The sequence below is a fragment of the Panthera uncia genome, chromosome D2 (genome assembly GCF_023721935.1).
Source record: "Panthera uncia isolate 11264 chromosome D2, Puncia_PCG_1.0, whole genome shotgun sequence".
In the NCBI taxonomy this organism is placed as follows: Eukaryota; Metazoa; Chordata; class Mammalia; order Carnivora; family Felidae; genus Panthera; species Panthera uncia.
The window spans coordinates 18,146,619-18,163,563 of NC_064818.1; positions in this window are offsets into that span (position 1 = coordinate 18,146,619).

The window sequence follows — 16,945 nt, forward strand, 5'->3', positions numbered from 1 at the left end:
TATTTAGGAGGTATCAAAATACTCGGTACCTCTGGGTTTTATACACACACACACACACACACACACACACACACACACATACTCCTATATATATAAACTCCACCGCGGTAACATTTCTAAGTACATATATACATTTTTTAAAAGTTTACTAAAGGTATAATAGGGTATAGATTCTCCTAATTGCTCATGATGTAGTAGGCACCTATTTATGGTACTTCATATGTAATACCTTTGTCATTGTTTCATTAAATAAAAATTGCCAATAACTTGAAAGGTGTGTGTGTGAGGTCACTCAAACTGTAAACTGCACGGAAGAATGGTGTCCGTGAGCCATTAGACGTCACCACCCCCCCCCCAAAAAAAAACTCTCCTCCCCAAACAGAATTTTGTGCAATTGGCAGAGTTAAAAAAAAAAAAAAAATTCTAGTGATAACCTTCCTCCTTTGACTTGAAATGCTGTACTGAGCATAAACTTTAAAAATGGAATGTTATCGTACTTGGTATTTAAAATGTTCAAAAGTATTATTGGCAAGGAGGGAGAGAGGCGAAGCATATGTTAGAAGTGAAAACAACTTTTCTGAGTAAAAAATAGTTTTACACTGGATTAGATACAAAATGGTGCTAATGTTTCTTTATCTTGATTCTGTGTTTGGTTTGATACTAAAATGCTAATGCCTGACTCATAAGGCCCCTGCTATATAGTTTGGTGATAAGTTAACATTTAAAAAGCAATACTGGGGCACCTGGGTGGCTCAGTTGGTTAAGAAGCAATACTAAAAATGTGACCTGATCATTTCAAATGCTTTTGAAGTGGAGTTTTTGGACAGCAGAGTGAATAGGGAGTAATACAGTGTAAGAACACACTTAATCCCGAATTCTAGGCAAGGAGCTATGTCGAGATTATTGGCCCAGATTTGCTCCCTTCAAGCCTAGTAGTGTAAAAGGGAAATAAGTTACTTCTTTAACGCTTATTTCCATTTTGAAAGTCAGGACACCTGCATGAAGACATTGGAAGCCTCTCTTGAGATTTCTTTTACAATTTGCAAAACTGTACTTAAGAACAGTCCCTCCCGCCTCGCCCCCCCCTCCCGCCATGTTGTTTTATGGTTATTTTGAGTAGTGCCTTCCCTTTAACATTCTGAAGGAATATAAGGCCTGCTTACAATCCCCAAGCTCAGGCGATGAGAATTCTGGGTTGTCTTTTCGAAGAACTACGTATTTGCTTGTAGCTTCTATGTAATATCACAATTACTTGGAAAAATGTGAATAAACTTAGGATTATGGGCTGAAACTTCTGTGGGAAATACTTCTGAGTAGTAGATCAATGGCTGTGTGTACGATGCGTGATCACATTGACTCCTGAACGGGTTTTTTTTCCCTCCGACAAATGTTACCAAGATACATTACACCCAGGAAAAGATGCTTTCTGGATATCCGCTTTGAGTTGAACGATAAGTGTTTCGTCGTCTTTTCGCTCACGTCTTCCCATTTTGAAAATTACAAAAGCAATAATGCGTGCATGCTTAGAATCGTTCAAAAAGAGGTACGGCATAAAAGGTGGAAGTTCTTTCGATACCAACCCTGCGCCGAAATTCCTTCTTCGAGGAAACCCCGGGTCAGGTTGCGTAGGTAAGCTTGAAGACCTTCTTCCCTAGGCACGTATCTGTGGAGCCACACAGACTCTTTCTTCGGTGCACAAATACGCAATAGTGCCATACGCCTTCTAGACCTTTCTCTCAATATCGCGGGGAAGGTTTGTTGTTCCGGGTTACGTGGAGTTAACACACGCCTTCCTTTTCCTTCTCGCTGAACACGGCTGCGAAGCCCGGACAGAATGTATGGCACCACCACTGGACGACACGAAGAAGTAAGTAGCACCAAGCAGTTTGGGGAGAACCCCAGAATTCCAAGCACCCCGAGGTGGTGAGTGTGCCGGCTTCGTGTTCCTCTGGTTCTCCCAGCCAGAACGCAACGCAGCCCCAGATGCAGCAGTGGGCACGGTGGTGCCGGGACCCTAGAGAAGCCGGGCTTGAGGAACAAACACAAATGCTAGAGCCCAGAAAGAGTGGGGGAAATGCCCACTTTCTTCCCCTCCTTGGTCTCCATGTTTCAGGCGGGGCCTCCCTCGGCTGCCAACAGGAGGCCTGCGGGAGCCAAGAGTCTGAGGGAAGGGAATTTCTCTTCCATTTGGTAGAGCTGTGGCACCAAGGAGGTAAGGCTGAGCCCGTGTGCTCGCCCTCCTCTCTGAAGGACGGGGCTCGGTTACAGGAGTGGGCCGGAAGTGGTGGGCTAGAGGACCCAGAAAGTGCTGGGGAGAGAGTAGCGAGGGAAGAGCTCACACAAGTGACTCCACGGAGTTATTCTCGAGCTCTGGCTCAGTCCTGTTCATGCTGTGCACCCGAGGAGCTGATCCTAACTGGCGTACCAAGCACATCTGAGACCTGAGTTGATAGGAAGATTCCCTCCCCGGGTCTCCCAGTGGTCCCAAGGTGGTGACAGATCCAAATAGCACTGCAAAGGCTTTGAAAACCGCACTGAAGTGAGAACCAGCACTCACAGAACTTATGGCCCAAACCTAACCAAATTGATTACTTGCCAAGACAAAGCTCAGCGTTCTCCATAGGATTGGCTCCCACCTCCTCATGCAACATTCAAAATGCCTAGGATTACTGTATAGTTCAACACAAGTCATCCATTCCGATCAACAGAGAAGAAAGGAAAAAATTCAGGGTCAGGTCATAGTGATGAGGGACCATAAGGCAAGTTGAGGGCCAAGCACAAGCTAGCACAACCCCCGCCCCCCCACCCCCGCCCCACCAAGGTGGGATAAGCGTGATGTTCCTCAGGCACTCCTGGCTGCCCAAGAACAAAGGAAAGGACAGAAAGCAAATGGTTAAACTGCTAGTCTCCATCAGTTTACAAATATCTCATCAATAGATCTCCAGGAACTCCCCACTACCTTAATGATAATGCTTCACTAGAGGGAAAAACAACCTTAGCTTGACAATAGCTAGGCCTCCAGTAACCTATAACTCCTCTTTAGCATATGGAAATCCCTTTAAGAAACTGATTCTTGACTTTACCTGCCCCCCAAACTCCACAGTAGGTAAGCAGTCACTCTGCACAACCCCAGGGCAGCTCTTCCTGCCCACGGGTCCTGCCCCCATGCTTTAATGAAATCACCTTTTGTACCAAAGACGTCTTCAAGAGTTCTTTCTTGGCCATCGGCTCCAGACCCCATGAACCCCACCATCACCCCCAAACCCCATCAGTAGGAGTCACAGCATGAGAAGGGCAAGCATAATGCTTTATAAACATCTGCGGAAATGAGGGGCTGACAACCTCCCGAGTAAGCTGAGTGAACGGGAAACGGGTTCAACCCAAAGAAATCCAAGCCAGACACGTCATAAACAGTCGAAAACTAAAAGACATCTTGAAAGCAGCCGGAGAAAACGAAACGTTACCTATAGGGGATAGTTCAAATGACAGTCCATTTTTTCGTCACAAACTAAGGAGGCCAGAAAAAGTGACACATTTCTTAAAGTGCTGAAAATAACTGAGAACTCAGGATTCTCTATCCTGTGGAATATCCCTCAGGAAGGAAGGTAAAATGGAGACATCTTCAGATGAGAATAGCTAAGAGAAGTCATAGCTCGCAGATCTGCTTTAAAGGAAGAGCCAAAAGATGTTTCTTCAGACCGAAGAGGAAACTTGGACCATTGGGAGTGAAGGAGAAGCAACAATGATAATATTCGGTCTTTGGCCCTCAGTTCCTGAAACAGTTCCAGAACCTTAAAGGCTTGTCTTCATGACAAGCCCGTTTCAATCACACCTGGAATTTGGGTTAATGAAGTGACTTCAGGAAGTACCCAAGGACGGGGGCCGGTTGCCCGAGGAACTCCTGCGATTAGGGGGTTGGAACTGCCAACCTCTGCCCTGACCTCTGGGGAGGGGAGGGGGCTGGAGATTGAGTTCAGTCACCGAGGACCAACCCTCAATCATGCCTGTGTCATGAGGCCTTCACAAAAACTCAGGACAGGGTTTAGAGAACTTCTGGGTTGGTGAACACAGGGAGATGTGGGAAAAGCGGTGTGCCCAGAGAGCGTGGTAACGCCACACCCCGTCCCCCATACCTTGCCCTGCACGCCTCTTCCATCTGGCTGTTCCTGAGTTCTACCCTCTTACAATAAACCAATAATCTAGTGAGTAAATTGTCCTGATTTCTGTGAGCCACTGAAGCAATTTATTATCACCAAAAACATTCCTTAAACGTGTCCGCCATTTTTATCGTCCCTTTGGAGAACATAGTGTTTATACCCTGAGGTCTCCTCATGTTGCTCTCCTTTGCTGACTTTGAAGTGAACTTCGTTCTCACGGTGCGAGAATCCATGTTAGGGCTTAGAGCTCGAATAATCCAACCTCCTCATTTAAAAAGAGTCAGGGGAGGTCAGAGAGGAAACCGAATTGCTCAGACACCTCCCCCACGGTAAAATGGAGCCTGTGGATAATGGAGCAACCTGTGAGATCAGGACCTAAGCTGAAATCAAGAGTTGGATGCTCAACCCCCTGAGCCCTGGAAGTTTTCCGCTATTATTTCTTCAAATACATTTTCTGCCCACTTTTGCCTCTCTTCTCCTTCGGGGATGCCTATAATGTGAATATTGTTATGCTTGATGGAGTCACTGAATGCCCTAAGTCCATCCTCGTTTTACGTAATTTTTTTTCTCTTACCTGCTCAGCTTTCCTACTTTCCATTACTCTTTCCTCCAGGTCGCTGATTCGTTCTTCTGCTTCATCTAGTAAACTGTTCCATCTGGTATGTTTTTAATTTTTTTTTTATTGTGTTCTTTATCTCTGATTGGTTCGTGTTTATCCAATCGTTAAGGGTCTTGCTGATGTCCTCCACTCTTTTCCCAAGTCCAGTGAGTATCTTTTTTTTTTTAATGTTTATTTTTGAGAGAGTGCAAGTGGGGGGAGGGGCAGAGAGAGGGGGACAGAGGATCCCAAGCAGGCTCTGTGCTGACAGCAGCGAGCCCAATGTAGGGCTTGAGCTCATGAACTGCGAGATCATGACCTGAGCCAAGGTCCGACGCTCAACCGACTGAGCCCCCCCCCCCCCAGTGAATATCTTTATGATCATTACCTTAAATTCTCTCAGGCGTATTATCTCCATTTTGTTTAGGTCTCTCGCCGATTCTGTCCCATTCTTTTGTTTGGGACATATTCCTCTGCCTCCTCATTTTGTCTAGCTTTCTGTACCTGCTTCTGTGTGGTAGGAAAGATGGCTACGTCTCCTGCCCTTGAAAGTAATGGTCTTCTGAAGAAGGGGTCCTGCAGTCCCCTGTTGTACAGGGTCCCCTGTTCGCTAGAACCTGCCGTTTCAGGGGTTTCTCCTGTGGGTCCTGTGTGCACCCCGCACCAAACTGTGGCGGCACTTTTCCTGTGTTGTCCCCCGGGGAAGCTTTTGTTGGTGGGTGGGGCCTGAAGTCAGACCAGTTGTCTGCCTCCAGTCCACTGCTGGGGCTTCCGTCTGACTGGCGTGTGTCGTTCTTTCTCTCTCTGGGGCAGGGGTCACTGTGGAGTGGTGCTGGCCACTGTAGGGACTGCTCGCACTCCCACCAGGACTGTGATAGTGCTGTGTGTGGACCCTGGTCAAGAGTGCATCCGAGAGGGCGGGTCCACCAAAGTATAGCACAGAGGGGCAGTGCTGGGGGGTTGGGTGGAGGGTGCGTGTGGGCTGGGGGGGTGGTGGGTGCCAGCAAGTTTGGCCTCCCTGCTGTACCTCTGCACGGGGAGCCCTGCGGGGCCTGGATTGAGGCAGGCTGTCCAGGATGGTGGATTGAGGGAGGCACAGCGTGGGTGGGGACAGCAGCGGTGCTAGCAAGTTCTACGGGGGGCTGTGTGTTTCTGCTGGTGGGGGGAGGGGCGGGAAATGGTGCCTTCTGGTTCCTTTATTCCTGGAGGAAGTCCCCAGTGCTTTCTGTCCCTCTGGGGCATGCTCTGAGGTTAGTAAATAACTCTCCCTCCCATATGCCCCAGGTGTTTTTCAAACTGCCACAGGGTCTCCGCGGGCTATTTGTTGTGCTTTTTTTTTTTTTTTTTTTAATGCTTATTTATTTAGAGAGAGAGAGAGAGAGAAGGAGGGAGAGAATCCCAGGCAGGACCTGAGCTGTCAGCACAGAGCCCAACCTTGGGGCTTAAGCTCAGGAACCATGAGATCACGACCTGAGCCAAAACCAAGAGTCAGACGCTTAACCCGTGAGCCACCCAGGTGTCCCTGTTGTGCTGTCATTTTCAGGGCGGGGACTCCGCTTCTTCTTGCCCACCTGCTCTCCCAGAGCGGAGCCCACTGATTTTGTTAATCATAGTTTTAAGTCCCACTGGTTGTAAGGATTCCTGAAATTTGGCCCTTTTGGTTTTCGAAGCCAAACGCTGTGGGGATTCATCTTCCTTGCGTGGGCTCCCCGGTGTGGGGGTCTGTTTCTCTCCCCTCTCTATGCCCATGGCATCCCTCCCTCCCATGAACAGCCCCGAGGGTCCATTTAATTCTCAAGCCTTGACCCTTCCTGCCCTCTTTTATGTGGCCTCTTCTCTACCTTCGGTTGTGAAGTTTGCTCTGCCCATCTCTGGATTATTTTTCTGGGTTATTCGCACTGAGGTCCCATTGAGTTGTATCCATGGGATAGGTGGGCCTAGAGTCCTCCTCTGCCATCTTCCCCAGAAGCCTCTCTCTTTTTTTAAAAACAATTAAAATATAGTTACATTAAAATACTAAAGAAAGAAAGGAAAGACATGTTACATCGGTTTCAGGGGTACGACACAGGGATTCAATAAGTCTGTACATCATGCTGTGCTCACCACGAGTATGGCCACCGTCTGTCATCACACAACGCCGTTTCATTACCATTTACTCTCTTCCCTACGTTGTACCTTTCATTCCTGTGACTTAGTCATTCTGTAAACTGGGAGCCTGTCCTTCCCACTCCCCTTCACCCATTTTGCTCCCTCCCACCCCCTCTCCTCCGACAACTACCGGTCTGTTCTCTGCATGTATGGGACTCTTTCTGCTTTGTGTGTGTGTGCGTGTGTGCGTGTGTGCGTGTGTTATATTCCACATAGAAGTGAAAGCATAGGCTATTTGTCTTTCTCTGCCTTACTTCACTTAGCGTAACACTCTAGGTCCACCCACGTCGTCGCCAGTGGCGAGATTGCACCTTTTTTTTTTTTAAGGCTGAGTGATATTCCGCTGTGAGTAGACACCACATCTTCTTTACCCGTTCATCTATCAATGGAAACTTTGGTTGCTTCCGTGTCTTGGTTATTATGAGTAACAATAAACAGTAAACATAAAGGTGTATATATCTTGTTGAATTAGTGGTTTTGTATCCTTGGGGTGAATACCCAGAAGTGGAATTACTGGGTCGGATGGTGTTTCTTTTTCACAATTTTTTTTATAATTTTTTTTTAAATTTTTTAAATTTATTTTTGAGACAGAGAGAGACAGAGCATGAGCGGGGGAGGGGCAGAGAGAGAGGGAGACACAGAATCGGAAGCAGGCTCCAGGCTCTGAGCCATCAGCCCAGAGCCCGACGCGGGGCTCGAACTCACGGACCGCGAGATCGTGACCTGAGCCGAAGTTGGACGCTTAACCGACTGAGCCACCCAGGCGCCCCATCTTCTTCACAATTTTTGAGGAACCCCCATACTGTTTTCCACAACGGTCGCACCAATTTGCATTTCCACCAACAGTGGATGAGAGTTCCTTTTTCTCCCACATCTTCACCAGCACTTGTTATTCTTGTCTTTTTTATCCTAGCCATTCTGACAGGTGTAAGACATCTCAGTGTGGTTTTGAGTTTCTGTGGTGATTAGTGATATTGCCACTCTAGCAATTTCATAGAACCCGGGAGGGTGTCATGGGACCCTCCAATTTATAGTTGGTCAGACAGAACAACAGGGAATAATCTGGAGTTGTGATCAGCGTCTGCAGTGGAGACAGAAGGGCTGTCTCGTGGGACTGAGCCCTTAACCCATGGGGTCTGATGGTATTTTCAGGTAGATAGTGTCAGAATTGAGTTGAATTGTAGCCTACCGCTGGTGTCACAAAACTGCCTGATGTGCGGAAAACCCCCAAATCTAGTGTCAGAAGTGAAGTCGTTAGTGCTCTGGTTAGAGTACTGAAAGTAGAGAAGACACATATTAGGAATTTTTCCTCAGCACCTAACAACAGCGGGGCGCCTGGGCAGCTCAGTGGGTTAAGCGACCGACTTCGGCTCAGGTCACGATCTCGCGGTTCGTGAGCTCGAGCCCCGCGTCGGGCTCTGGGCCGACGGCTCGGAGCCTGGTGCCTGCTTTGGGTTCTGTGTCTCCCCTCTCTCTGCCCCTCCCCTGCTCACGCTCTGTGTCCCTCTGTCTCTCAATAATAAATAAACATTGAAAAAAATTAAAAAAAAAGAGAACCTAACAACAGTGCTTTAAAATACATGAGCTTCTGTCCTAATAGTGCTGTCATGGACACAGTGAATGTTCCTAAAACCCGGCGGACCTCTGTAAGAAACGTGGCCAGCATCGTCCCTACAAAATGACAGCACGCAAGAAGACGAGGAATCTCTCTATAAGGCCAGGGAAAGCGGGGCTCTGACAGGAAAGAGTGGCTGTGGGGGGGCAGACTGTGTTGAGCTGCCAGAAAAAGGTGAGAACTGCAAAGAAGATCACGCTTGGGTAAAATATATGAAGGCAAATCTGATCATCGAAAAGAGAAGTAGGCAAATTTCTAGTTCTAGTTGGAGAGTTTGACGCTATCGGTTAGAGAACTAGACAGAAAATAAGCGAAGATGTTAGAAGAGCTAAACAACATCATTAATCACATAACTGGCGTTTGTAGAACACTCTACCCAGCAACAGAAAAACATTTTTCAAGAGCACATGGAACGTTCATCAAGACAGGCCATATCCGAGTTCATAAAATAAACATTGCCAAATGCAAAATAATTGAAACCACGTAAAGTGTATTTCTGACTCTAATGGAATCAAACTGGAAATCAGTGAGAGGACGATAACAGGAAAATCTCAGATCAGTTGGAAGTTAAACCATATACTCATAAAAATCCATCAAAGAAGTCTCAAAAGCAATTTAAAAATACTTCAAATGAGGTTGCCCCCGGGTGGCTCAGTCGGTTGGGCGACCGACATCCGCTCAGGTCATGATCTCACCGTCGGTGGGGTCGAGCCCCGAGTCGGGCTCCGTGCTGACAGCTCGGAGCCTGGAGCCTGCTTCGGATTCTGTGTTCCCTCCCTCTCTCTCTCTCTGCCCCTCCACTGCTCATGCTCCGTCTCTCTCTCTCTCTCTCTCTCTCCCCCCACAAAAATAAACATTAAAAAATTATAAAAAAATATTGACATGAAAGAAAAATGAAATTACAACATATTAGAATTTGTGGGCACAGCTAACAGCACAGTGCCTAGAAGGGAATTTAGAGCCTTGAGTACTAATATTAGGAAAGAAGATCTCAGATCAGTAACCTACGCTTCCAGTTGTTAAGCAACTGGAAAAGGATGAGCCAAATGAACCCACATGAGTAGAATGAAAGACAAAGAGTGGAAATCGATGAAATTGAAAACAAAAACCGAGAAAATAAATGGCAGGTTTTGCAAAAAGAATGAGAAAGTTGATGAACATCTAGCCAGACTGACAGAAAAGAACAAGTCATGTATTACCAGTATCAGGGATAAAAATGTGGTTAATTTGCAGTTTACTTGATAAGAGTGAGGTTAGCATCTTTTCATGTTTATTAATCATCTATTTCTTTGATGAATATCCTGTGTATGCACTTTGCCCAGTGAAGAGCCCTTACTGATATAAAATGTCACATCAGATTTTTTCATAAATTGCCATGGATGCATGAGGTTTCTAGATGCTTGCTCTTCTGTGGATCAATCTGTCTACATCTGAGCTCCTGCCACTGGTTTAATTTAATTTTGCAGTATACTTTAGTATCTGGTGTTGCAAGCCTCTCTACGCCCATCTTGTTCTTTGCTTTTCTTGGCAATCTTCTTTTTTTTTTTTTTATACGAACGTTGGGATGAACTTACCAATTCTAAAATTCCATATGGGAGGTTTAAAAAGACTTTTTTTTTTTTTTAACGTGTATTCATTTTTGAGACAGAGACAGAGTGAAAGCAGGGGAGGAGCAGAGAGAGGGAGAGACACACACACAGAATCCGAAGCAGGCTCCAGGCTCCGAGCTGTCAGCACAGAGCCGGCCGCAAGGCTTGAACCCACGAACTGTGAGATCATGACCTGAGCCGAAGTCAGATGCCCAATCACACCTGAGCCACCCAGGTGCCTCCATGTGGGAGTTTTATTAAGGCTGCATTAAATTTGCTAATTTTGAAGGATTCATATCTTAATAATACTGGGTCTTTCTATCCCCAAATATAGTATGTCTCCATTTAAGTTAGTCTTCTTATATTTATTTCAAGAGTCTCCAGCAAAAATGTCTTGCACGTTTCTTGCTGGATCTCCCCCACCCCCTTCCAGCAAATTTTCTAAATGGTTCTTTCCTATATATAGGAAAGGGGTTAAAGTGAAAAGAACGCTATTATTTTTTTGATAAATGAGGGAAGGAGAACGTAGGCGAGGGCTGAGAAATTAACAATGCTGTCGAATTGAGTATTTTGGAATTACCTCCAAAGAACCAGGGAATTGGAAATGACCCAATTGCTTATCAGTTAGGAACTGGTTAAAGAAACATGGTCTATGCACACAAGGGAAGCTTTAGTGAGAAGAAAGCTCTCAGTGTTTAGGCAAAGAGCTCCAGGATACAGGTATAGATGGAGAGTAGGTCATACGTTACCTTTTATTTAAGAAAAAAAAAAAAAAGAATAAAAAATATCTGTCTCTACATCAAGAAACTGGAAAGAGGCACGAACTAACAAGTGGTTACCTATAGAGGTGAGGGAAGGAATGGAGTTGTGGTTGGGGAGAGAGGCCAATGTTTACGTTTCATACCGTTTTGATTTTTGAACGATAAGAACGTATTCGGTATTTAAAGAAGTCCTAGAGAGAACACAAACTAAATACCCCTCTCCAAAGACATGTCCTCCCACTGAAGATTCGTCTTTGTTACATTTTAGCTTTTCCATAAATACTGTAGCAGTCACGAAGAAAGTATACTTCCACTCCGCAAATAGCAGTCTATCCAGCAGCACTGTTATGAAGTATACACTGAGATTTAAAAAAAAATTTTTTTTTTTTACATTTATTCATTTTTGAGACACAGAGAGTAACAGAGCATGAGCAGGGGAGGGGCAGAGAGAGAGGGAGACACAAAATCTGAAGCAGGCTCCAGGCTCTGAGCTGTCAGCACAGAGCCCGATGCGGGGCTCGAACTCACAAACTGCGAGTTCATGACCTGAGCCAAAGTCGGACGCGTAACGGACTGAGCCACCCAGGCGCCCCTACACTGGGATTTTTGAATAGTGAGATATAAATCCTGAATTTTCACTAAAAGGACTAACCTTTTCTAGGTTAATAATGACAAAATATAAACCTTGTTGTTGTTGTTTTCTAAAGTGTGGATTTAAGATTGGGCCTCTGGCTCTAGGAGCGGGAGTGTAAATTGGCGTTAAGTTCACTGGAGGGCAATTTGGCCTTATCAGAACACATCTTTGACGTGGCAGGTCCACTCTTAAGCACTTCCTGGTATATCCCCGAGTGCAGGTGTGCTGGCCGAGGGAATTCACCAGGGTAGCACGGCGGGCAGACTGCCTGCCTCTCGCCATGAACTAGACCAATGGGGGAGGGGGGGGGTGGTGGTGCGGGGATGAAGAAAGGAAAGTGCCCAGCAGTCCTGAAGCATACAGGCTCCCTGCACCATTGCTAACTGTTCACAGATGTACGGGGTAGCCTGGGGCAGGAATCTTGCTATGTGTATATGGTTTCAGTTTGTGTTGAACTATGACAGTCTGACCCGGGCCAGAGTAACTACTTCTAACCATTGACCTTGCCATTAAGTTATCTTTTAGTTTTTATGGCGTAGGTGTTGACTAACATCCCTGATGACAGCATCGGTTTCTCTCTCACATTCTTATGGCTTGAGGATTTCACAACTGGGGCGTTACCTTGCCTTTGTGCTGCCCTGCTATTGAGAGGAACCCTGGGAAGTTGGGATCAAACGCTTGCTTCCTGCCAAGAGCCTCCTCGAGTGGCTCACCACGCTCGGATGGCCACCTGCTTCTTGGGCGGGCCCCGCACGCCGGCTCAGCACCCGGGGCTTTTGCACCCTGCTCACTGGTGCCTGATTCCTGCCACCCTTCCTGCTTTCTACAACACCCGCTGGACTGGACTTTTACTTTACCCGCAGCCGAGTACTCTGCTGTGTCACCCAGTGACAGAACAGACCCGACATGGGGGTAAAATCTCGCGCCAACGGGAGAGCCCTGTGAGCACATCCCAGACTTGGGCTACAGTTGAGGCCACTAGACAGGTCCCAAGATATAACTACATTTGGTAAAAGTTTGAAGCAACAGGCTCGCACCTCCCGCCAAAATTACTTCTGGAAATAAAAAGGGGAAAAGTAGAATAATCCGATAGGTATAGATTAAGTGAAATCCTAAGTAAGTCGATCTTTTACTCTTGCTCGAAGACTAAGTGAAATAAATAGAGATGAGAAGCAGCAGAGGCTACGACTAGCCTGGGTCCAGAGTTTATTGTGCGCGCGCACACACACACACACACACACACACACACGGCGCAGGAATGTGGCCACAGGAAATACACGAAATGTTGCGGTGAGGGATGTAAGCCCCAGGTATAAGGTAGAGGACACTCTCATGAGGGGGGCGACTGCCATTAGCACAGGCCTCACAGGCACATTCTTACCTTTGCCAAAGAAATATTTAACTCGCAAACAACCTCAGGACTGGACAGCTTTAAGAGCCAACGAGAAGATTGTGACAAGCATTCTGAAAAGAGTTAGCATGCGCTTTCGGTCACGCACTTTTCACCTGCTAATATTTTCAACTTACTGAAGGCAGGGCCAAAAAGCAAGTTATCAAACTTGTAAGTTTTTTGTTTTTTGTTTTTTTTTTTTTTTGTACATCAAAACATGGTGTCACAAGGATGACATCAATATCTTCCCCACCTCTAACGATTTGGCACTAAAGTTTTTTTTTTTAATTTTTTAAATGTTTATTTTTTGAGAGAGAGAGAGGGAGAGGGCGCCTGAGGAGGAGGGCAGAGAGAGGGGGAGACACAGAATCCGAAACAGGTTCCAGCTCTGAGCTGTCAGCACAGAGCCTGACGTGGGGCTCGAACCCACGAACCGGGAGATCAGGACCTGACCCGAAGGTGGTTGCTTAACCGAGCCACCCAGGCGCCTCAAGTACTAAAGGTTATTATTCTTTTTAATGTGTATTTACTTTTGAGAGACAGAGTGCAAGTGGGGGAGGGAGAGAGAGAGAGAGAGAGAGAGAGAGGGAGATAAAATCTAAAGCAGGCTCCAGGCTCCAAGCTGTCAGCACAGAGCCTGACACGGAGCTTGAACTCACGGACTGAGAGATCATGACCTGAGCCAAAGTCGGACACTTAACTAAGCCACCCAGGCCCCCCACTAAAGATTATTTTTAAAATAAAAAATTTTACTATGTAAAATAAAAACTATAAGTTCTTAAAAACTCCAGTAAATGTGTGTTTGAAATTTTGAGGGAAGAAAGGATTCCAATCAACACAAATCCCAGTGCCTTTTCCGACTGCTGTGCGGTGGGGTCCACAGCCTGCACCCAGGGCCTCCTGTTCACTTCCTAGGGGTGGCCGGCTGCTACCCTCTGCCCTTTGGGCCCTAACTGCAAAGGGCTGTTTTGAAGGCTAAATCAGGGGTTAATGTGAACATACTTTTACGCTGCAAAAAACCGCAGAGCTCTCTCCAGGGCTTAATGTTATGGACATTTTAATTGACAGTATTAAAAATGAGCTTGCTAAACTAAGTTTTCTAGTAATTTCACGAGTAAGCGTTTTTATTTTACAATTTTTTTTTTTTTACAGATTTTAATCTCTACACCGAACGTGGGGCTTGAACTCACAACCCTCCGATCAAGAGTCACGTGCTCTACTAAGCCAGCCAGGTGCCCCAATAAACTTTTTTTTTTTTAACCTTTATTTATTTTTGAGACAGAGAGAGACAGAGCATGAATGGGGGAGGGTCAGAGAGAGAGGGAGACACAGAATCCGAAACAGGCTCCAGGCTCTGAGCCGTCAGCACAGAGCCCGACGCGGGGCCTGAACTCACGAACCGCGAGATCATGACCTGAGCCGAAGTCGGACGCTTAACCAACTGAGCCACCCAGGCGCCCCCAATAAACTCTTTTTTAAAGAATCAGTGGTCACCACCACCACCACCTGTCCTGCCGGCCATCTGTGGTTTCAGTTACCTGTGGTCACTCTGGTCCAAAAATACCAAACGTAAAACTTCAGATATAAATAATTCATTAGCTTTCAATTAAGCTGCATGATGAAATCTTGTGCCAATCTGCTCTGTCCTATGCAAGAGGTGAATCATCCGTTTTTCCAGCATATCCGGGCTGTGCACGCTACGTGCCCATCAGTCACTTGGCTGACTTGATGATCAGATTGGCTGTTGTACCATGGTTCTTGTGTCCAAGTAAGTACTATTTTATTTAATAATGGCCCCAAAGCACAAGGGTGGTGACGCTGGCAATTTGGACATTCTCTTACTGTGCCTAATTTATAAATTAAACCTCATCGTAGCTATGTACGTGCAGGAGAAAACACAGTATGTAGGGCTCAGCCCTATAGCTGCAGGTTCAGGCACCTACTTGGGGGGGTCTTAGAATGCACACCCGTGGATGATGGGGGGACGGCTGCACTTTGATCAGAGAGACCGTGAACGACCCAACGAGCGCTCGGCAACGGGAACTGGATTTCTCCAAGTGCAAAAGTACAGTTCTCATCGCTCAGGGTGAAGGTGCGGAGAACCAGGCAAAAACCTGTATAAACAATTCAAGGAGAATGCAAAGTTTGCACGTTGCCATTCCTCTACCCCTTTGGCAAGGCTGCAGGTACTGAGTTTTCAAGATCTGACTCTAGCCCTGGCTCCTCCAACACGGGGACTTGTCTGTTGTTAACAGGGTTATGTGATTAACAAAGTGGAGAGATTTGACACATTGCAGCCCCAAGCATTTAGGACCCAGCATACAATCCTTAGACAGCTGAGCATGCCTACGCCTGAAAGCAGGGGCTGATGGGTGATCATATGCTCGATGGCTTCCCACAGCCCTCAAGCCTAAAGCTCGGTGACTGCAGCAGCAGGTTGGTGATGACGGTGCGTGGACCTTGGCCACCTGCTTGCCCACGGGCTGTGCCGCGAGGTGCCAAGAAGCCAGCCAAGGGTACACAGAATGCTAGCCCAAACAACAAAACCTGCTGCCCCAGAGTCAAAGCTCTTGCCCCTAGAATTTAAAATAACTGGGTACCTATGTTCATTACCCAACTTTTGGAAAGGGTGTAGGCTGCACCAGGAGATACGATTCTAGACACTTTTATGTGCCTTAGAGAAGAAATTTTGGTGTGACTCATCAGCTTCATGAACTTGGATGTGCAAATGTCTCTCCAGGTTTGGGAAGTTCTCAGCCACTACTTTAAATAAGTGTTCTCTTGGGGCGCCTGGGTGGCGCAGTCGGTTAAGCGTCTGACTTCAGCCAGGTCACGATCTCGCGGTCCGTGAGTTCGAGCCCCGCGTCAGGCTCTGGGCTGATGGCTCGGAGCCTGGAGCCTGTTTCTGATTCTGTGTCTCCCTCTCTCTCTGCCCCTCCCCCGTTCATGCTCTGTCTCTCTCTGTCCCAAAAATAAATAAAAAAAAAAAGTTGAAAAAAAAAAGTTGAAAATAAATAAATAAATAAATAAGCGTTCTCCCCCTCCTCCCTCCCTCCGTCTGGGACTCCAGTGACGCGTAGATTGTTTCTTAACGGCGTCCTGTAAGTCCCGTAGACTTTCTTCATCCCTTTTCATTCTCCCCTTGCTTCTCTGGGTAATTTCACACCACTTGCCTCCAGGCTCGTGGATTCTGTCTTCTGTTCAGCCCGGTCTGCTACTGAAGCTCTCTACTGAATTCTTTGGTGTAATAATTGTATTCTCCAGCTCCAAATTTTTTTTTTTTTTTTGGGTTTTTAGGTTTTCTCTTTGTTGGACTCATTTTGTTCCTGTATTTTCCTGATTTTGTAACCGTTTGTATCCTCTTGAGCATCTTTAGAACAACTGTTTTGAATTTATCAGGCGACTCATAGATCTCCATTCCTTTGGGGTCAGTTGCTGGAAGTTTATGGTATTCCTTTGGTGGTGTTATGATCCCCCTATTCTTTGTGATCCCCGTTACCTTGTGTAGGCGTTTGAGGAAGCAGTCACCTCTTCCAGACTTTGTGGACCGGCTTCAGTAAGGAAAGACCTTCACCTGCGAGTGGGGGCCGCTGGAGCAGGCTGTGTCTCCAAGGCTAGCAGCGCAGGGTACCAAGTGCAAGGGCATGTGGCAGCTCCAGGTCTGATGCTGCACTGGTTCGGGTTGCATTGCTACAAGGTCCATAGAATCAAGCGCATGAGCCTCGGCGGACGCCGTGGGGGTTCCGCAGTGGCTTCCAGGGCTGTTTGGATCCTCAGTGCCGCCTCCAGGTTGAGAAGCTAGGGACCAGGGCAGGCAGTGGTGGTGGCCAGGCTAGTGGTGTGCACACACTTGGCTGTGGAAGCCAGCCGCAGCTGCCCGTGTGGTGGCAGGGGCTGGGGCCGCAGCCAGCAGCAAGGGCTCGGGCCAACTGCGGGTCCATAAGCAAGCAGCTGGGGGTCCCTGGCTGTCGGTGTGCACTTCCATGGTGGTAGGATCGGCCAGTGATGAGAGGCTGGCAGTCTGCAAACGCACCGCTGGTGGGGCTAGCCACG